This window comes from Hyla sarda, chromosome 1 (assembly GCF_029499605.1).
Source record: "Hyla sarda isolate aHylSar1 chromosome 1, aHylSar1.hap1, whole genome shotgun sequence".
Classification (NCBI taxonomy): domain Eukaryota; kingdom Metazoa; phylum Chordata; class Amphibia; order Anura; family Hylidae; genus Hyla; species Hyla sarda.
This window is the reverse complement of record NC_079189.1, coordinates 272,311,331-272,334,328: the sequence shown is the minus strand read 5'-3', so window position 1 is coordinate 272,334,328 and position 22,998 is coordinate 272,311,331. Positions and strand designations below refer to the sequence as shown.

Sequence of the window (22,998 nt, the reverse complement as noted above, 5' to 3'; positions counted from 1 at the left end):
AAAAATTTAGGGTAACACCAGCATTTTAGTGAATTTTTTTTTTTTCATTTTCCCATCCAACTTTAACGAAAATTTGTCAAACACCTGTGGGGTTTTCAGGCTCACTATACCCCTTGTTACATTCCGTGAGGGGTGTAGTTTCCAAAATGGGGTCACATGTCGGTATTTATTTTTTTGCGTTTATGTCAGAACCGCTGTAAAATTAGCCACCCCTGTGCAAATGACCAATTTAGGCCTCAAATGTACATGGTGCGCTCTCACTCCTGAGCCTTGTTATGCGTCCGCAGATCATTTGACGCCCACATATGGAGTATTTCCATACTCAGGAGAAATTGCGTTACAAATTTTGGGGGTCGTTTTTTTACACTAACAGGCTGGTGTAGACCCCAACTTTTCCTTTTCAAATGGGGTAAAAGGAGAAAAAGCCCCTCAAAATTTTTAGTGTAATTTCTCCCGAGTACGGAAATACCCCATATGTGGCACTAAACTGTTTCCTTGAAATACGACAGGGCTCCGAAGTGAGAGACTGCCATGCGCATTTGAGGAATAAATTAGGGATTGCATAGGGGTGGACATAGGGGTATTCTACACCAGTGATTCCCAAACAGGGTGCCTCCAGCTGTTGCTAAACTCCCAGCATGCCTGGACAGTCAGTGGCTGTCCAGAAATGCTGGGAGTTGTTGTTTTGCAACAGCTGGAGGCTCCGTTTTGGAAACACTGCCGTACAAGACGTTTTAAATTTTTATTGGGGGGGGGGGGAACAGTGTAAGGGGGTGTATATGTAGTGTTTTACCCTTTATTATGTGCTAGTGTAGTGTTTTTAGGGTACATTCGCACTGGCGGAGGTTTACAGCGAGTTCCTTGCTAGGAGTTTGCGCTGCGGTGAAAAATTTGCCGCAGCTCATACTTGAAGCAGAAAACTTACTGTAAACCTGCCTGTGTGAATGTACCCTGTACATTCACATGGGGGTGGGCAAACCTCCAGCAGTTTCAAAACTACAACTCCCAGCATGTACTGAGAGACTGTGCATGCTGGGAGTTGTACTTTCGCAACAGCTGGAGGCACACTGGTTGGAAAACCTTCAGTTAGGTTCTGTTATCTAACTCAATATTTTCCAACCAGTGTGCCTCCAGCTGTTGCAAAACTACAACTTCCAGCATGTACTGATCACCGAAGGGCATGCTGGGAGATGTAGTTATGCAACAGCTGGAGGGATCGCAACTACAACTCCCAGCATGCTGGGATTTGCAGTTTTGCAACATCTGGAGAGCTACAGTATAGAGACCACTGCAAACTGTGGCCCTCCAGATGTTGCAAAACTACAAATCCCAGCATGTCCAGACAGCAAACAGTTGTGTGGGCATGCTAGGAGTTGTAGTTTTGCAAGATCTGGAGGGCTATAGTTGTAGTTGCTATAGTGGTCTCAAACTGTAGCCCTCCGGCTGTTGCAAAACTACAAATCCCAGCATGCCCAAACAGCTGTCTGGGCATGATGGGAGTCGTAGTTTTGCAACAGCTGGAGTGCTACAGTATAGAGACCACTGTATAGTGGTCTCGGACTGTACCCCTCCAGATGTTGCTAGGCAACTTACCGGCTTCCGTGGGATCCAGGTAGCCTGCTGCAAGTCATCGCCGCCCGCCGATCTCCGACACCGTTCGTCGCCCGCAGGGTAAGTAGACTCCGCCGCCGGTCCCCTTCATTTCCCCGTCCTGCCCCGCCTATTGTGGTTGGGCAGAACGGGGAAAACAAAAGTCCCCCCCCCCCCCCCGCGCCATAGCCTGTAGCCTATAAACTTTGATGATATCCTTAGCTCAGCCCATACTACCCATTTCCTTATTTCACAGCAGGGATACCACATGGCTAGTAGGAACCTGAGCAATATCCTATCCATCCAGGCTTATGGTAAAATAGCTGGTATGAATAAAGGAATATTGTAGTGTTTTCATGTTTTCCTGCTGTTTTATTACAGTTAGCAGCTAGGGACCATGTTTGATAGAATGCTCATGGGTATATATCCATATATACTCTTATGGATGCTTACTAGCATGTCATTCATCTGTGTTTTGTGTAACTTACATGTTGTGCACATATTTGTATTGCCTTGTATAATGAATTATACATATTGTCATATGTCAGTGTGCATTAGAAAGTGCATTATTTTTCTGTTCCTCAGTTTCACCACATATATCCTTGCAATAAAAGTTAGAGTTGGACACTGCTCATTTGTCAATTAATTGCTGGGAAAGATTTAGCTGTCTGTCAAGTTACGCACCCTCATATATAAGGCGGATAGAACAATGGCTTCTATTCTTTCTTCCCACTAAATATACCCCAGCTAAATTGTCCATGTCCATTTATATATAATAAATTAATATTTCTATGTTTTTCACACTAGCATACATAGCTCTTTCCTTCTGAGGGTGGGTTCACACTACGTTTTCCCCCATACGGGAGCGCATACGGCAGGGGGGAGCTAAAACCTCGCGCTCCCGTATGTCACCGTATGCGCTCCCGTATGTCATTCATTTCAATGAGCCGGCCGGAGTGAAACGTTCGGTCCGGTCGGCTCATTTTTGCGCCGTATGCGCTTTTACAACCGGACCTAAAACTGTGGTCAACCATGCTGTAAAAGCGCATACGGCGCAAAAATGAGCCGACCGGACCGAACATTTCACTCCGGCCGGCTCATTGAAATGAATGACATACGGGAGCGCATACGGTGACATACGGGAGCGCGAGGTTTTAGCTCCCCCCTGCCGTATGCGCTCCCGTATGGGGGAAAACGTAGTGTGAACCCAGCCTAACTTAGGCTGGGTTCACGCTACGTTTTTGCCATACTGTTTTCAATCCGTTTTTCTAAAGAAAACCGTATGGCATAAAAACGGATGGAACAGTATGGAAAAAAGTAAACCGTATGCGTTTTTAAACAGTATACTGTTTTTAAAAGTGCATACAGTTCCGTCAGTTTTTACAGAAAAAAACCCATACGTTTTTGAAAATTTTGTCCATTTTAAATGGGAGGGGTCTTGGGTGGGGACTTAAGGATTCAAATGCGCATGTGCAAAGTAAAAACGTATACGTTTTTCCCATATGGAACCGTATACATGTGCGTTTCCCATTGACGTCCATGTTAAAAAAAACGTATGCGGTTGCAGTACGGTTTTTAAACCGGAGACAAAATTGTGGTCAACCACGGTTTTGACTCTGGTTTAAAAACCGTACTGCAACCGCATACGTTTTTTTTAACATGGACGTCAATGGGAAACGCACATGTATACGGTTCCATACGGGAAAAACGTATACGTTTTTACTTTGCACATGCGCATTTGAATCCTAAAGTCCCCACCAAAGACCCCTCCCATTAAAAATGGACATTTTCAAAAACGTATGGGGTTTTTTTCTATAAAAACTGACGGAACTGTATGCACTTTTAAAAACAGTATACTGTTTAAAAACGCATACGGTTTACTTTTTCCATACTGTTCCATCCGTTTTTTTGCCATACGGTTTTCTTTAGAAAAACGAATTGAAAACAGTATGGCAAAAACGTAGTGTGAACCCAGCCTTAGCGATACATGTCTGTCTAGCACTGATCACTTTTGGTCTCAGTGGTGTCTGGCTGGCCAGCTGATTTTTGTAATCCAGATCAGCTGATTGGTATATCCCTGTTTGAGATGGTAATCAATGGCACAGTGAGTTTTGACACAAAACAACAGCGCCATTACAGTGTGGGTAAGCATGTCTTCTCATAACCTTTAACCCCTTAAGGACGAGCGCCGTAAATGTATGGCACTGCTAAGAAGTACTTAGCGCACAGCGCCATAAATGCTGGGAGTTTTGCAACAGCTGGAGATACCCTGTTTGGGAAACACTGCCGTGGGGTACTTTTGTGGCAGATTCAAATCCCCAATTTTGGCCTGAAATGCGCATGGCGCTCTCTCGCTTCGGAGCCCTATCGTATTTCAAGTAAACAGTTAAGGGGCCACATATGAGGTATCTCCGTACTCGGGAGAAATTGCAAATTATATATATATCAACTGGCTCCAGAAAGTTAAACAGATTTGTAAATTGCTTCTATTAAAAAATCTTATTCCTTTTAGTACTTATGAGCTGCTGAAGTTGAGTTGTTCTTTTCTAAGTGCTCTCTGATGACACGTGTCGCGGGAACTGCCCAGTTTAGAAGCAAATCCCCATAGTAAACCTCTCTACTCTGTTCCCGAGACAGACAGAGATGTCAGCAGAGAGCACTGTTGCCAGACAGATAAAACCAACTCAACTTCAGCAGCTGATAATTATTGAAAGGATTAAGATTTTTTAATATAAGTAATTTACAAATCTGTTTAACTTTCTGGAGCCAGTTGATAGAAAAAAATAAAGTTTTTTCCTGGAATAATCATTAAATTTTTACACTAACATGCTGGTGTTGCCCCATACTTTTAAATTTTCACAAGCGGTAAAAGGGAAAAAAAAAGACCCCCAAAATTGGTAACGCAATTTCTCCTGAATACGGAAATGCCCCATATGTGGGCGTAAAGTGATCTGCCCACAAACAACAAGGCTCAGGAGTGAGTGCGCACTATGTATATTTGAGGTCTTAATTGGTGATTTGCACAGGGGTGACTGATTTTACAGCGGTTCTGACATAAACGCAAAACAAGAAATACCCAGATGTGACCCCATTTTGGAAACTACACCCCACACGGAATGTAACAAGGGGTATAGTGAGCCTTAACACCCGACAGGTGTTTGACAATTGTCCGAAATTGAAGGCCATGTGTGTTTACAAAGCACCCATAGTGCCAGAACAGTGGACCCCCCCCACGTGACCCCATTTTGGAAACTACACCCCTCACATAATGTAATTAGGGGTACAGAGAGAATTTACACCCCACAGGTGTCTGACAGATTTTTGGAACAGTGGTCCGTGAAAATGAAAAATTTTATTTTTCATTTGCACAGCCCACTGTTCCAAAGATCTGTCAAACGCCAGTGGGGTGTAAGTGTTCACTGCACCTCTTATTAAATTCTGTGAGGGGTGTAGTTTCCGAAATGGGGTCACATGTGTTGGGGGGTTCCACTGTTCTGGCACCACGGGGGGGCTTTGTAAACGCACATGTCTCCTGACTTCTATTCCAACCAAATTCTCTCACCAAACGCTCAATGGCGCTCCTTCTCTTCTCAGCATTGTAGTTCGCCCGCAGAGCACTTTACATCCACATATGGGGTATTTCCATACTCAGAAGAAATGGGGTTACACATTTTGGGAAGCTTTTTCTCCAATTACCCCTTGTGAAAATGAAAAATTTGGGGTAACATCAGCCTTTTAGTGAAAAAAATCTAATTTTTCATTTTCCTGTCCAACTTTTGTGGAAATCTGTGGGGGGACACCTGTGGGGTGTTAAGGCTCATTGTACCCCTTGTTACGTTCCTTGAGGGGTGTGTTTTTTTTTTTTTTTTTTGCTGTTCTTGCACCATAGGGGCTTTCTAAATGTGACATGCTCCCCAAAAACCATTTCAGCAAAATTTACTTTCCAAAAGCCAAATGTGACTCCTTCTCTTCTGAGCATTGTAGTGCGCCCGCAGTGCACTTGACGTCCACACATGGGGTATTTCCATACTCAGAAGAGATGGGGTTACAAATTTTGGGTGGCATTTTCTCCTATAACCCCTTGCAAAAATGTAAAATTTGGGGGTAAACCAGCATTTTAGTGCAAAAAAATAAAATTTCATTTACAAATCCGACTTTAACGAAAAGTCATCAAACACCTGTGGGGTGTTAAGGCTCACTGGATCCCTTGTTACATTCCTTGAGAGGTGTAGTTTCCAAAATAGTATGCCATGTTGGAGTTTTTTTTTTTTTTTTGCTGTTCTGGCACCATATGGGCTCCCCAAAAACCATGACATGCTCCCCAAAAACCATTTCAGAAAAACTTATTCTCCAAAATCCCATTGTCGCTCCTTCCTTTCTGAGCCTTGTAGTGCACCCGCAGAGCACTTGACATCCACCTATGAGGTATTTCCTTACTCGAGAGAAATTGGTTTACACATTTTTGGGGGCTTTTGCTCCTTTTACCCCTTGTAAATTTTCAAAAACTGGGTCTACAAGAACATGTGAGTGTAAAAAATTAAGATTTTGAATTTTCGCCTTCATTTTGCTGCTATTCCTATGAAACACCTAAAGGGTTAACACACTAACTAAATGACATTTTGCATACTTTGGTGGGTGCAGTTTTTATAATGGGGTCATTTATGGGGTAATTCTAATATGAAGACTCCTCAAATCCACTTCAAAACTGAACTGGTCCCTGAATAATTCCGATTTTGAAAATTGTGAAAAATTGGAAAATTGCTGCTGAACTTTGAAGCCCTCTGATGTCTTCCAAAAGTAAAAACATGTCAACTTCATGATGCAAACATAAAGTAGACATATTGTATTTGTGAATCAATATATAATTTATTTGGAATATCCATTTTCCTTACAAGCAGAGTTTCAAAGTTAGAAAAATGCAACATTTTCAAAATTTTCGTGACATTTTGGGATTTTTCACCAAGAAAGGATGCAAGTAACAACGAAAATTGTGTTAAAGTAGAATATGCCACGAAAAAAAAATCTCGTAATCAGAATAATCAGTAAAAGCATCCCAGAGTTATTAATGCATAAGGTGATAGTGGTCAGAATTGCAAAAAAAAGGGCTGTGTCCTTAAGGTGAAAAAGGGCTCAGTCCTTAAGGGGTTAATATTAATTGTTGATCAGCACTATTTACATAATACATATTTGTGATTAATATATATGCCATGCTGTACAGGTGTGATTAATGTATTTACCACATTGTAATTAATACTGGAACAATTGTATCAAACATAATTTTATCATTCACTGTGCAGTTTAATATAAATATACAGAGACCCTTCGACCTACGATGGCCCGACATACGATGATTTCAACATGCGATAGCCTCTCAGAGGCCATCGAATGTTGAAGGCAGCATCAACATACGATGCTTTTTTATGTCAGGGCCATCGCATAAACGGTTATCCGGCAGCGCTAACTGCTTCAGCTGCCGCCGGATAGCCGTTTGCGGTGCTCCATGAGCTCCAGTGATATCTCTTACCTGTCCTCGGGGCTCCAGCGCGTCCTCTTCGGGATTTCCTGCATCCTCGGCGCTCTCCATCAACGTCATCACGTCGCTGCGCACGCCATCCCGTCATCCAATAGGAGTGGCGTGCTTAGCGACGTGATGGCGGCGACGGAGAGCGCGGATGCCGGGAAGCAGAGGCCTTGCCGGAGCGTCGGGGACACCTCGGGGACGCGGCGACAGCGATGGACGGCGACATCCCGGGCAGCGGTGACGGTCCGGAGCGGCGGGGACAGGTGAGTACAACTTCCTCTAACAGTGGTCTACAACCTGCGGACCTCCAAATGTTGCAAAACTACAACACCCAGCATGCCCGGACAGCCAAACGGCTGTCTGGGCATGCTGGGTGTAGTAGTTTTGCAACATCTGGAGGTCCGCAGGTTGTAGACCACTGTCCTATACTTTCTAAAACAGAACTTCTTGTCTTTTCTCCATCAACTGATACTGTACCTAACCCTGACATTTCCATCTCGGTATGTGGTACTACCATAACTCCCGGGCAGAAGGCTCGCTGTCTTGGAGTTATACTTGACTCTGATCTGTCTTTCACTCCCCATATTCAGTCTCTTTCACGTTCTTGTCACCTACATCTCAAAAACATTTCCAGAATCCGCCCGTTTCTCACTACTGAAACTGCTAAAACTCTCATTATTGCTTTGATTCACTCACGTCTCGACTACTGTAACTCTTTACTAATAGGCCTTCCTTTCTCCAAACTCTCTCCTCTTCAGTCCATCCTTAATGCCGCAGCCAGACTCATCTTCCTCTCCAGCCGCTACACCGACGCCTCCTCCCTGTGCCAGTCACTACACTGGTTACCAATTCAGTCCAGAATACAGTACAAAATCCTCAGTCTCACACACAAAGCTCTCCACAATGCTGCACCTCCCTACATCTCCTCTCTCATCTCTGTTTACCATCCTACACGTTCTCTCCGATCTGCTAATGACCTCACACAAACATCTTCTATAATCCGAACTTCTCACTCCCGTCTCCAAGACTTCACTCGTGCTGCACCTGTTCTCTGGAATGCTATCCCTCAATCCCTCAGACTCAACAACAAAATCCATAGTTTCAAACATGGCCTAAAAACACATCTCTTCAGACAGGCCTACAACAGTCTCTAATTGGCCTCAACATATCCCCAACATATCCCCAACATATCCCTACACCTCTTGTTTGAATAGTTATTGTGTAATTTTATGTCTGATACTTGTCTTTGTTTGTACCCCATAATTGTAAGCGCTGCGGAATCTGTAGGCGCTATATAAATAAATAAAGTATATGAATTCTAATCATTTTTTATACATTGTTTTGGAAGAATTTTCAGGGACATTTTTTTACGTTTACGCCTTTCACCATACCAGATCTTTTGCATTATATTTTTATAGTTCGGATGTTTATACATGCGCCAATACCAAATATGTTTGTTATATATTTTTTTTATGCTTTTTGGGGTAAAATTGGAGAAAAAGGGACATTTAAATTTTGATTGGGCTTTTTTTAAATTCCTTAGATTGCTAATACTGTTCGGTATTTCCTGCACTCGCTTCATGTATCAACAAATCCAGGTTCTGTTTGGGAGTATATAAATGTCTCAATCCTTTCTTTGGTGTAGAGCAACACATTACCCCAATTGCTGGTGTAAAGATCTGGGAAGCCATCATGTACAACAGTTACCCCCTGCAAGGTATACTAACAGCTCAGCGATGTATGCAGGATATCCCCACATGGCAGGACTTCCAAATGATATTTTTTTCCCGCATAACTCTTGTCCACACACAGCAAGGGTTTCCCAGAAATGTGTCCAGGCCTGGACTGGCAGATTCCTTAACTTATTGGGGATCAAGGGTGTTTCCGTTTACCAACGCGCATGTGGAAGTTATCTGAACGTGATGGCTGCTGATATCTATCAGCAGCAATCCCAAGACATCACCTAGGGGGGTCCTAAGACAATTCTGATGTCCTATGTGGACATCTATCAGGCGCTAAAGATACTGCCATTATACTAAAGACAAAAGCCCTAGGACAACTGGGACTGAATGATCGCAAGGATATTAATGTAGTCAATGTTTAATTATATAAATTTTAATATTAATGATATTAGTGCATGATAGATATTGATGAACACTTAAGCTACTGGACATCATGGCTTGCATATAGGTTTTTATTCTATGTTTGTTTGTACTATTTTTACTAACTGAGAAGTACTGATGTGTGAAATACACAATGTGAATTGGTTGTTGCAGAACAGTGTTTGACACCGTTCAGCGGAATTGAAGGGTTAATCCTTGATCTGAACAGGTGCAATGATTATTCTGTGAAATGAATGGAGAAAGGAGAAGTGACGTAAGGACCAGTGGAAGCAGCACAGGCTGCGAAACGGACAATGTCCCGTCACTTCTCCCCCTCCTGATGTTCTTGTATGCCTCCATCAGGAATAAAAGTCTAAATTGCATCTACATTAAGTGCCATGAGTTCATTCTTACTCCTGCCACCATCATTTTAGTGAATAAAATTTTTTTTTTTAGGTTTCAGGTCCCACATTTATACTATACCCCTTGTTACATTCCTTGAGAGGTGTAGTTTCCCAAATAGTCCAATGGTAAAGCACAGAGTAAAACACTAGCTAAGTGATCATGTTCAAAACACCAGACAGGAAAACAGATGAGTCTGAACAGACTCCAGGAACAAACAGAATTATAGCATAATCCCCCAGAACCACCAGTAGACACAAAGTCCGCATGGACCGGAAACAGGGATCTATCGCTAAACAGGAATAATCACAATCCCTCAGAAGAACACCTCCAGTAGACAAAGAAAGGGGGGATTTATCAAAACCTGTCCAGAGGAAAAGTTGCCCAGTAGCCCATAGCAACCAATCAGATAGCTTCTTTCATTGTGCAGAGGCCTTTCTAAAAATGAAAGAAGCGAGCAGATTGGTTGCTATGGGCAATTTTTCCTCTGGACAGATTTTGATAAATCACCCCCCCCCCCCCGCGAAATCCCCATGGACAGGTAACAGGGATGCCTAGTTATATATATATATATATATATATATATATATATATATATATTAGCATGGCTTTATGATGGATCGGTCCTGTCAAACTAACCTGATCAGCTTTTATGAGGAGGTGAGCTTCAGACTGGACCAGGGGGAATCGCTGGATGTCGTATATCTGGATTTTTCCAAAGCATTTGATACGGTTCCACATAAAAGGATAAAAGGTTGGTGCATAAAATGAGAAGGATTGGGCTGGGGGAGAATGTGTGTAAGTGGGTAAGTAACTGGCTCAGTGATAGGAAACAGAGGGTGGTTATTAATGGTACTTATTCTGATTGAGTGACTGTTACTAGTGGGGTACCACAGGGGTCCATCTTGGGTCCTGTCCTATTTAATATATTCATTAAAGGGGTACTCCGCTGCTCTGCATTTGGAACAAAATGTTCCGAATGCTTAGAGCCAGCGCAGGGAGCTAGTGACGTCATAACCCTGCCCCTCATGATGTCACGCCCTACCCCCTCAATGCAAGTCATTGCGCCCCCTTCCGTTGACTTGCATTAAGAGGGCAGGACTTGACATCATGAGGGGCGGGGCTAAGATGTCACGAGCTCCCTGCGATGGCTCTAAGCATTCGGAACATTTTGTTATAAAAAGCTGAGCAGCGGGGTACCCCTTTAATTACCTTGTAGAGTGGATGTATAGTAAAGTAGCAATCTTTGCAGGTAATAATAAACTCTGTAAAGCGGTAAACACTATAGAGGACAGTGCACTGTTACAAATGGATCTGGATAGGTTGGAGGTTTGGGCTGGGAAGTGGCAGATGAGGTTCAACACTGATAAATGTAAGGTAATGCACATGGGGAAGAAAAATCTGGGCTGGGATTATGTATTAAATGGGAGAACACTTGGGACGACTGACATGGAAAAGGACTTAGGAATCTTAGTTAACAGTAAATTTAGCTGTAGTGACCAGTGTCGGGCAGCTGCTGCCAAGGCAAATAAAATCATGGCGTGCATCAATAGGGGCAAAGATGCCCACGACAAGGAAATAATTCTACCGCAGTACAAATCACTAGTCAGACCACACATAGAATACTGTGTATACTGGGCACCAGTGTACAAGAAAGATATAGTGGAGCTGGAGAGGGTTCAAAGACGGGCAACCAGAGTAATAAGGGGAATGGGAGGACTACAGTACCCAGAAAGATTATCAGTATTATGGTTATTTAGTTTAGAAAAAAGAAGGCTTAGGGGAGACCTAATAACTATGTATAAATATATCAGGGGACAGTACAAAGATCTCTCCCATGATCTATTTATACCCAGGACTGTATCTATAACAAGTGGGCATCCTTTCCGTCTAGAGGAAAGAAGGTTTCTACACCAGCACAGACGGGGGTTCTTTACTGTAAGAGCAGTGAGACTGTGGAATTCTTGGCCTGAGGAGGTTGTAATGGTGAACTCTGTAATAGAGTTCAAAAAGGGTCTGGATGCATTTTTGGAGAATAACAACATCACTGGTTATGTATACTATATTTATAGAGACAGAACGTTGATCCAGGGATTAATTCTGACTGCCATATTTGGAGTCAGGAAATAATTTTTACCTCTCGTATGAGGTTTTTTTTTGCCTTCCTCTGGATCAACTCAGTAGGGACTCATTAGGTTTATAGGTTGAACTGGATGCACTCTGGTCTTTTTTCAACCTTATGAACTATGTTACTATGTTACCTCCAGTAGACACAGGTGTCCCCTTTGAAAGGTAACAGAGATGCCTAGTTACAACTCAGATAAAAAGATACGACAGGATATAATTTTAGAACTCTGTTCACACTGAACACAAGACAGGAATCACAATCTCTCAGAAAACCTCCAGTAGACATAAAGTCCCCATACACAGGTAACAGGGCTATCTAGTTATAGAAACACAAATAATGGATACAAGAGAAAGCACAGTGTGAACAGATACATAGCAGAAAGGACATCCAAATCCTAAAACCGACTATAAAAACACACATTAAAATCTACAAAGAGCATGCTAACTAACCATGGGAAAAAGCCCAGAACTATCAAAGATAAATGCAAGGTGCATGCTAAAACAGAGATAGTAGATTAACCTCTTAAGGACCCATGACGTATGCATACGTCATCACACCCTGGGTCTTAAGGACCCATGACGTATGCATACGTCATGTCTTTTCCTGGTCTCCGCCGCTCACCCGGCAGAGATCGGAAGCGGATCCCTGCTGAAATCCTTCAGCAGGGATCAAGGGCAAACGCCGAGGGGGGCCATGTAGGGAAATCGTCCTTGCGATCTGCGGCGATACCGGGCTGATCGGTAATTTTGCATGATCCCGGCTGTCACAGACAGCCAGGACCATGCTGAAGTATAGGAGCGAGGTGACAAGCCTGCCACCTCCTCCGATCCCCTGCGATTCCTCGGTTAGTTAACCGACCAATCGCAGGGGGGGGGGGGGGCGGTTACTTCCTCCCGTCCTGCCCGGCCCCTTGAAGTCCGGAGAGGACGGGAGGAAGACCGGAGGACGCGGCGGGGGACAGGGGAGTGCTGGGGCCCGGCCCCGGTACTTACCTCGTCCCTGAAGACCCAGATCCCGGCGAGGAAGATGGTGGCGGCGACAGGTGAGTTCCTCTTCAGCCGCGGTCGGGCCCTTTACAGCAATGCACGTCGCCGTAAAGCGACATGCATTGCTGTATTGGGACCCTGTATACTACAACTCCCAGCATGCCCAGACAGCCCTTGGCATCTGGGCATGCTGGGAGTTGCAGTTTTGCAACATCTGGAGGTCCGCAGTTTTGGGACCACTGTGCCCTTCCAGATGTTGCAAAACTACACATCCTCAGCATGCCCTTACTGTGCAGGCATGCTGGGAGTTGTAGTTCTGTAACATCTGGCCCTTCAGATGTTGTAGAACTACAACTCCCAGCATGCCTGGACAGTTTTGGCATACTGGGAGTTGTAGTTTTGCAACATTTGGAAGGGCACAGATTGGGAACCACTGTATTAGTGGTCTGCAAACTGTAGTCCTCCAGATGTTGCAAACTACAACTCCAAGCATGCTGGGAGTTGTAGTTCGGCAACATCTGGCTCTAAAGATGTTGCCGAACTACTACTTCCAGCATGCCTGAGAATGTTTGGGAGTTGTGGTTTTGCAACAACAGGAGGCACACTGGTTGGGAAACATTGTCTGTTTCCTAACTCAGTGTTTCCCAACCCGTGTGCCTCCAGCTGTTGCAAAACTATAACTAACAGCATGCACTGATAGACTGTGCATGCTGGGAGTTGTAGTTTTCCAACAGCTGGAGGTCCCCCCCCCCTGTGAATGTACAGGGTACATTCACATGGGCAGGGGCTTACAGTGAGTATCAGGCTGCAAGTTTGCGATGCAGCAAATTTTGCGCGGCAGCTCAAACTCGCAGCGGGAAAATCGCTGTAACCCCCCCCATGCCCGTGTGACTGTACCCTAAAAACACTACACTACACTACAATAACACAAAATAAAATAAAAAGTAAAAAACACTACATATACACATACCCCTACACAGCCCCCCTCTCCTCCCCAATAAAAATGAAAAACGTCTGGTACGCCACTGTTTTCAAAATGGAGCCTCCAGCTGTTGCAAAACAACAACTCCCAGTATTGCCGGACAGCCGTCGACTGTCCACGCATGCTGGGAGTTTTGCAACAGCTGGAGGCACCCTGTTTGGGAATCACTGGCGTAGAATACCCCTATGTCCACCCCTATGCAAATCCCTAATTCAGGCCTCAAATGCGCATGGCGCTCTCACTTTGGAGCCCTGTCGTATTTCAAGGCAACAGTTTAGGGCCACATATGGGGTATCGCCGTACTCGGGAGAAATTGCCTTACAAATTTTAGGGGGCTTTATCTCCTTTCACCCCTTATGAAAAGGTGAAGTTGGGGTCTACACCAGCATGTTAGTGTAAAAAAATGTATTTTTTACACTAACATGCTGGTGTTGCCCTATACTTTTCATTTTGACAAGAGGCAAAAGGGAAAAAAGCCCCCCAAAATTTGTACTGCAATTTCTCCCGACTACGGAGATACCCCATATGTGGGCGCAAAGTGCTCTGGGGGCGCACAACAAGGCCCAGAAGAGAGAGTGCACCATGTACATTTGAGGTGATTTGCACAGGGGTGGCTGATTGTTACAGCGGTTTTGACAAACGCAAAAAAAACACACACATGTGACCCCATTTCGGAAACTACACCACTCACGGAATGTAATGAGGGGTGCAGTGAGAATTTACACCCCACTGGTGTCTGACAGATCTTTGGAACAGTGGGCTGCGCAAATTAAAAATTTTGTACAGCCCACTGTTCCAAAGATCTGACAGACATCAGTGGGGGGTAAAGGCTCACTGTACCCCTTGTTACATTCCTCAAGGGGTCTAGTTTCCAAAATGGTATGCCATGTGGGGGTTATTTTGCTGTTCTGGCACCATAGGGGCTTCCTAAATGTGACATCCCTTCCGAGCAAAATTTGCTCTCAAAAAGCCAAATATGACTCCTTCTCTTCTGAGCATTGTAGTCCGCCCGTAGTGCGTTTCAGGTCAACTTATGGGGTACCTCCATACTCAGAAGAGATGGGGTTACAAATTTTGGGGGATATTTTCTGCTATTAACCCTTGCAAAAATGTGAAATTTGGGGGGGAAACACATATTTTAGTGAAAAAAACCTTTTTTTTTACGTATGCAAAAGTCGTGAAACCCCTGTGGGGTATTAAGGCTCACTTTATTCCTTGTTACGTTCCTCAAGGGGTCCAGTTTCCAAAATGGTATGGCATGTGGGTATTTTTTGCTGTCCTGGCACCAAAGGGGCTTCCTAAATGCGACATGCCCCCGAGCAAAATTTGCTCTCAAAAAGCCAAATATGATTCCTCTTCTGAGCATTGTAGTTCGCCCGTAGTGCACTTCAGGTCAACTTATGGGGTACCTCCATACTCAGAAGAGATGGGGTTACACAATTTGGGGGGTATTTTCTGCTATTAACCCTTGCAAAAATGTGAAATTTGGGGGGAAACACACATTTTATTGAAATTTTTTTAACATTTTTTTACATATGCAAAAGTCGTGAAACACCTGTGGGGTATTAAGGCTCACTTTATTCCTTGTTATGTTCCTCAAGGGGTATAGTTTCCAAAATGGTATGCCATGTGGGTTTTTTTCCTGTTCTGGCATCATAGGGGCTTCCTAAATGCAACATGCCCCCCAAAAACCATTTCAGAAAAACGTACGCTCCAAAATCCCCTTGTCGCTCCTTCCCTTCTGAACCCTCTACTGTGCCCGCCGAACACTTTACATAGACATATGAGGTATGTGCTTACTCGAGAGAAATTGGGCTACAAATATAAGTATACATTTTCTCCTTTTACCCCTTGTAAAAATTCAAAAATTGGGTCTACAAGAACATAAGAGTGTAAAAAATGAAGATTGTGAATTTTCTCCTTCACTTTGCTGCTATTTCTGTGAAACACCTAAAGGGTTAAAATGCTGACTGAATGTCATTTTGAATACTTTGGGGGTGCAGTTTTTATAATGGGGTCATTTGTGGGGTATTTCTAAGATGAAGACCCTTCAAATCCACTTCAAACCTGAACTGGTCCCTGAAAAATTGTGATTTTGGAAATTTTGGGAAAAATTGGAAAATTGCTGCTGAACTTTGAAGCCCTCTGGTGTCTTCCAAAAGTAAAAACTTTTCAATTTTATGATGCAAACATAAAGTAGACATATTGTATATGTGAATAAAAATAATAATATTTGGAATATCCATTTTCATTACAAGCAGAGAGCTTCAAAGTTAGAAAAATGCAAAATTTTCAAATTTTTCATCAAATTTTGGGATTTTTCACCAAGAAAGGATGCAAGTTACCAAAAAATGTTACCACTAAGTTAAAGTAGAATATGTCACGAAAAAACAATGTCGGAATCAGAATGATAACTAAAAGCATTCCAGAGTTATTAATGTTTAAAGTGACAGTGGTCAGATGTGCAAAAAATGGCCGGGTCCTAAGGTGTAAAATGGCTGGGTCCTTAAGGGGTTAAAAGCTCAAACAAAGACTGTTTCACCCAAAGTTCCATGCAGCATGTCCATGTGTAATCTGTAGTCACCAGCCCTGAGGCTAGACAGAGCTGATCTTATGTAGACACACCCTAAGAGCTATTGGTCAGGAAGCCAAAGGCTTTAACTATTCCCTGACCAGGGAACATAAAACTGTTCACACACAAGCAAATCCAATAGCTGTGTGTGAACACAGACCAAAACAGCCATGACAGTTAGTGAAAAAAATGAAGATTTTGAATTTTCTCCTCCACTTTGCTACTATTCCTGTGAAAAACTTAAAGGGATAACAAGCCTTCTGAATGTCATTTTGAATACTTTGAGGAGTGCAGTTTTCATAAGTGGGTCCATTATGGGTATTTCTAACATAAAGACCCTCAAATTCACTTCAAAACTGAACTGGTCCCTGTTCCGATTTTGAAATTTTCGTGAAAAATTGGAAAATTGCTGCTAAACTTTGAAGCCCTCTAATATGTTCAAAAGGTAAAAGCATGTCAACTTCATGATGGCCACATAAAGATGATGTATTGTATATGTGAATCAATATATAATTTAAAAAACATTCTCGGAATCAAATTCATAAGTTAAAGCATCCCAGAACTTTCTTTTAAATCAACTGGTGCCAGAAGGTTAAACAGATTTGTTAATTACTTCTATTAAAAAATCCTAATCCTTCCAGTACTTATTAGCTGCTGTATAATACACAGGAATTTATTTTCTTTTTGAATTTCCTTTCTGCCTGACCACAAGTGCTCTCTGCTGACACCTCTGTCCATGTCAGGAACTGAGTAGGAGCAAATCCCCATAGCAAACCTCTTTTGCTTTTTAATCTTTGGGCATCCCTCGAAGAAAAATTTTTTTCGTGGGGAAACCATACCAAATAAGATCTATCTCAAACACCCAATCACTATATAGCTATGTAAATTACTGTGGTGTGACAGTGACTAACAATGACTCACAGGTGATGTATTTTCTGATCAGAGCTGTTCACTTTCCCTTTTCTTTTCTATCCAACTCAGACCGCCATAACAAATTAGTCACAACTCATTTGCGCAGAAGCTGCCAGACAAAAATCTTAGGCTCCACACTTTTCCAGTACCTTCCTTTCCTTTTACTCATCTAAAGAGTTCTAAACAGTAAAAGTTTCACTATTTAGTGTCATGCACAGTTAAGTGGGAAGGAAAGTGGGTTGGTGGGGATGGGGTAAGTCATTTGGAGAGAAGTAGGGAGGTTCCAATTTGGCAAAAAGGCTGCTCAAGTCAGGATCCAGAGTCTAGACTCGGGAGGGGCACTATTAGAGTATCATGTGCTTGTCAACACGCCCCCTCCCATAGACTTGCATTGAGGAGGTGTCGTGTGACGTCACAAGGGGCGTGGCTATGACATCACAACCCCCGCAGCCTGCACCCAGAGTTTTAAACAAAATGTTCAGAACGCTGGGGCAGTGGAGTACCCCTTTAAGTATGCAGCATAGTGCCCCCACACTAAGTAGGCAGCATAGTTCCCAGTTCCCCCACGCTAGGAAGGCAACATAGTTCCCCCATAGTAGGTTGGCAGTATAGTTCCCCCACATTAGGTGGTAGTTCCCCCACATTAGGTTGGCAGTATAGTTCCCCCACATTAGGTTGTAGTCCCCCTCATTAGGTTGGCAGTATAGTTCCCCCACATTAGGTTGTAGTTCCCCGACATTTAGTTGGCAGTATAGTTCCCCCACATTAAATTGTAGTTTCTGCCCCCCCCCCCCCTCCATTAGGTGGACAGTATAGTTCCCCCACATTAGGTTGTAGTCCCCCCCACCCCCTCCCATTAGGTTGGCAGTATAGTTCCCCCACATTAGGTTGTAACCCCCCCATTTAGTTGGCAGTAGTTTCCCCCACATTAGGTTGTAGTGTGAGTATAGCTGTGATGCCCGCGGTGTAGCATGCTGCAGAAAATAATTTCCAGTATAATAATGAAATATACAAAATTGTTACAGAATGGGAAAGTGCTAAAGAAGTTTTTACCATTTAAAAGTACAGTTCCCAGTATGACCTAAGTAGTGGTAAGGGTATGCTGGGAGTTGTTGTTTCACCCAAGAAAACTGCAAAACTTACAAGTGACTCCAGCTCTGATGGGACATAATGAGGCGAATACACAATGATATCAGTGACTACAGGTGACAGCTTCGATGGTACATACCGCTGTGACTGTGTCAGCTAAATCTTCTCTCTTTAGAAAATGACACCCAGATGGCTCCTTAATTTGTCAGCGGATTCTGATCCTCTATATGAAAACAATAATTATTATAATACTGCTAAACACTGTATCCTCTGAATACCCCACAATGCACCCTCTGAATATAATACTACCACACACTGCGCTCTCTAAATACTACCACACACTGCGCTCTCTGAATATAATACTACCACACACTGTACCCACTAAATATAATACTACCACACACTGCGCCCTCTGAATATAATACTACCACACACTGCACCCTCTGAATATAATACTACCACACACTGCACCCTCTGAATATAAAACTACCACACACTGCGCACTCTGAATATAATACTACCACACACTGCGCCCTCTGAATATAATACTACCACACACTGCGCCCTCTGAATATAATACTACCACACACTGCGCCCTCTGAATATAATACTACCACACACTGCACCCTCTGAATATAATACTACCACACACTGCACCCTCTGAATATAATACTACCACACACTGCGCTCTCTGAATATAATACTACCACACACTGCGCTCTCTGAATATAATACTACCACACACTGCGCTCTCTGAATATAATACTACCACACACTGCGCTCTCTGAATATAATACTACCACACACTGCGCTCTCTGAATATAATACTACCACACACTGCGCTCTCTGAATATAATACTACCACACACTGCGCTCTCTGAATATAATACTACCACACACTGCTCTCTGAATATAATACTACCACACACTGTACCATTTGAATATAACCTTGCCGTGCAGTGCACCCTCTGAATACAATACTATAATGTATTGTGGCCCATAAAAATCGTATCAACCCTGAAATTCCTTTATAATATACACCATACCTCTAAAATGCAAAACACTCTGTGCCTTCACATATAGTAATAATTAGTGTTGCTTGCGAATATTCGCAATTCGAATTTTATTCGCGAATATCGCATATTCGCGAATATAGTGCTATATATTCGTAATGACGAATATTCGTGTTTTTTGTTTTTTTGTTTTTTTTTCACAGTACACATCATCCCTCTCTGCTTCCAGCTTATGTGGTGTAAGAAGGCTCTAATACTACTGTGTGAGACTGGGGTGCGAATGTACGCATATGCGAAAATTTGCATATGCTAATTTTTGCATATGCGAAATTTCACTTATGCTAATTTTTGTGTATCCAATTTTCCGCATGTTAATTTTCGCACACGCGAATATTTGCATATGCGAAAATAAAACGAGAATATTACGAATATTCGCGAATATGACGAATATTCGTCCATATATTCGCGAATTCGAATATGGCCTATGCCGCTCAACACTAGTAATAATGCCCCATCCTGTACCCTCATATAATAATTATGGCCCCTCCTGTTCCCCCCACAAATTAATAATGTCTGTCCTGTTCCCCCACATAATAAAAATGCCTTCTGTCCTGTGCATATAATGCCCCCTATGCTGTGCCACTCACATATAATGCCCTCTGTCCTGTGCCACTCACATATAATGCCCTCTGTCCTGTGCCCCTTACATATAATGCCCCTGTGCTGTGCCCCTTACATATAATGCCCCTGTGCTGTGCCCCTTACATATAATGCCCCTGTGCTGTGCCCCTTACATATAATGCCCCTGTGCTGTGCCCCTTACATATAATGCCCCCTGTGCTGTGCCCCTTACATATAATGCCCCCTGTGCTGTGTCCCTCATATAATGCTCTCATCATGTGCCCATCACATATACTGCCCCCTGTCCTGTGCCCCTCACATATAATGCCCCCTGTGACCGTGCCCCTCACATATAATGCCCCCTGTGACGTGTCCCTCACATATAATGCCCCCTGTCCTTCCCCACAGGGGGCATCATATGTGAGGGGCACATGACAGGAGCATTATACCTAAAGGGCACATGATGATGATGGGGGCATTATATGTGAGGGGTACAGCACAGGGGGCATTATATGTGAAGAGCACATGACAGGGGACCCCCTGTCATGTGCTTTTCACATATAATGCCCCCCTGTCATGGGCACCTCACAATAAATGTATCCTTTTTTGCGCCCCCGTTTTAAGTTTTTAAACTGCCCCCTGACCCCAGTACCATATAGTTGTGCCAAACAGTTTAAAAAAAAATACATACACTTCTATTTCGTTCACCCGCCGGGCAGCTCACTTCCTCTTACGTGCACAGACTGTGCAGACAGGTGAGCGGCGAGGCGCGGTGACGGGATCTTCAGGCGCCGGCGCGATAATGTGACGTCATCGCGCCGGCCTGCCGTTGATCACCGATCGCATCCCAGCGGCGAGGAAGGTAAACTAACATCTCCCGCTCCACCATGTTAGAAATCGGGGAGCAGAAATCTCGGGGGAGGATTCAGGTTTTCTTAGTAAGCTGAGTATGTAGTTTCCCCCAGTATGCTAGTGTCCCCTGTAGGTAGTTTCCCAAGTATGTAGTTTTTTCTCATTAGGTAGTTTGCCCCCTGTATGCAGAACGCCATGTTTTATAGTTTACCCTCTGTTGGTAGGACCCCTGTAGAAAGTTTGACCCTGTAGGTAGGACCCCCTCCTGAATTTAGTTTTTTTTCTGTGTAGAGAGTTTGTTCCTCACCCCTGTATGTAGGACGTCATGTGTTTGTCCCCCCCCCCCCCCCCCAAGCTGCATATAGTTTGCCCCTATTGGTAGGACCTCCCTGAAGGTAGTTTTCATCCTGTACATGAGATCCTACTGTAGGTAGCTGGCTACCTTAGGATAGGACCCCCATATAGGTAGTTTGCACCCTCTAGTCGAGTGGAGCTTGCCCCCTGTATGTAGGACCTCCCTGTTCTCATTACAGTCTAGGTCAGATGGAGAAGACGCCAATGGCATTTTTTTTTTTATCTTTAAGGCCTTTACTGGCTAACCATGTATTGAAGTACTTTGATGCAGGTAATAGACCATTGCCCTGCATAAAAATCATAGTCTGAAGACGCACAGCAGAGTTTGCATAGCATGTGAGCGCTGTATGCCTTCGGCACTCTAGGTTTACAACTGACCACCTTTTATACCGCATACATCTATCTATTCATACCCAGAGGAAGTCTCCTGCTGAGTCCCGATCTCCTCTGCAGCCTGCCGCCCCTTCTTCTGACACTGAGAACAAGAAAGGGAAGGAAGAGCCCGGTCAAGCTCACTAAGGTTTGTGTAGTTGAGCCACATGACACAGATGCTGATAGCGCAGAAACTATGAGTGGAGATCTTCACACGGGAGTAGCAGATTGCAAAGGGGAGGAGTCTGGCTTTGAGGTGAGATTTCCGAACCCATGCAAAAATCGAACTGCTCCTCCCTCAACTCTCCGAAGCTGGAGCGGGGAGGAGCGAGGGCAGAGCCAGAGATCGCACGTCTGCAGGAGATAATGAAGCCAAGCCCCTTAGGTTCGGAAATCTCAACTCACACTCCTCCGGAGGATGGAGGACACAGCTCTGCATTACACAAGAAGACACAGCAGGGGGAGAGCGAGGACGTACACAGCTCCCTCCCCTTCCCCTGCTCTGTCTCCACAGGACCTAATCTACCACGGGAGGTTGCAAGTTTGCACGGGAAAAACAAAGAGCAGGGGGAGGGGAGAGAGGACGTGAAAAGCTCCTCACCTCCCTAATGACTGCTATGTGTGAAGGAGGACATACTGTACGGGCTGGGGATAAGGGGGGGGGGGGGAAGACATACTGTACTGCATGGGCTGGGGATAAGGGGGGGGGGACATACTGTACTGCACAGGCTGGGGATAAGGGGGGGGAGACATACTGCATGGGCTGGGGAGAAAGGGGGGCACTGCACGGGCTGGGGATAAGGGGGGGGACATACATACTGCACTGCATGGGCTGGGGATAAGGGGGGGCATACATACTGCACTGCATGGGCTGGGGATAAGGGGGGGGACATACATACTGCACTGCACGGGCTGGGGATAAGGGGGGACATACATACTGCACTGCACGGGCTGGGGATAAGGGGGGACATACATACTGCACGGGCTGGGGATAAGGGGGGACATACATACTGCACTGCACAAGCTGGGGATAAGGGGGGGGACATACTGCACTGCACGGGCTGGGGGATAAGGGGGGGACATACTGCACGGGCTGGGGATAAGGGGGGGACATACTGCACGGGCTGGGGATAAGGGGGGGACATACTGCACGGGCTGGGGATAAGGGGGGGGGGAACATACTGCACAGCACGGGCTGGGGATAAGGGGGGAGGGCATACTGCACGGGCTGGGGATAAGGGGGGGCATACATACTGCACTGCACGGGCTGGGATAAGGGGGGGCATACATACTGCACTGCACGGGCTGGGGATAAGGGGGGGACATACTGCACTGCACGGGCTGGGGATAAGGATACTGCACGGGCTGGGGATAAGGGGGGGGACATACTGCACGGGCTGGGGATAAGGGGGGGACATACTGCACTGCACGGGCTGGGGATAAGGGGGGGAAGACATACTGCACTGCACGGGCTGGGGATAAGGGGTGGAAGACATACTGTA

General features: G+C 44.5%; 1 protein-coding gene across 1 annotated transcript in view; it reads right to left on the bottom strand.

Annotated features, from left to right (window-relative positions):
• The window catches only part of ATP8B3 (ATPase phospholipid transporting 8B3), a 1,029,241-nt gene extending 1,008,536 nt beyond the window's left edge, over positions 1 to 20,705 (bottom strand). Inside the window, exons 1-2 of the mRNA XM_056572418.1 lie at positions 20,610 to 20,705; positions 18,424 to 18,507 (exon numbers count right to left, since the gene is read on the bottom strand). The gene's annotated coding sequence lies outside the window, so the exon portion shown is untranslated. The remainder of the gene's footprint in view (positions 1 to 18,423; positions 18,508 to 20,609) is intronic.
• Between the last annotated feature and the right edge of the window lie 2,293 nt (positions 20,706 to 22,998).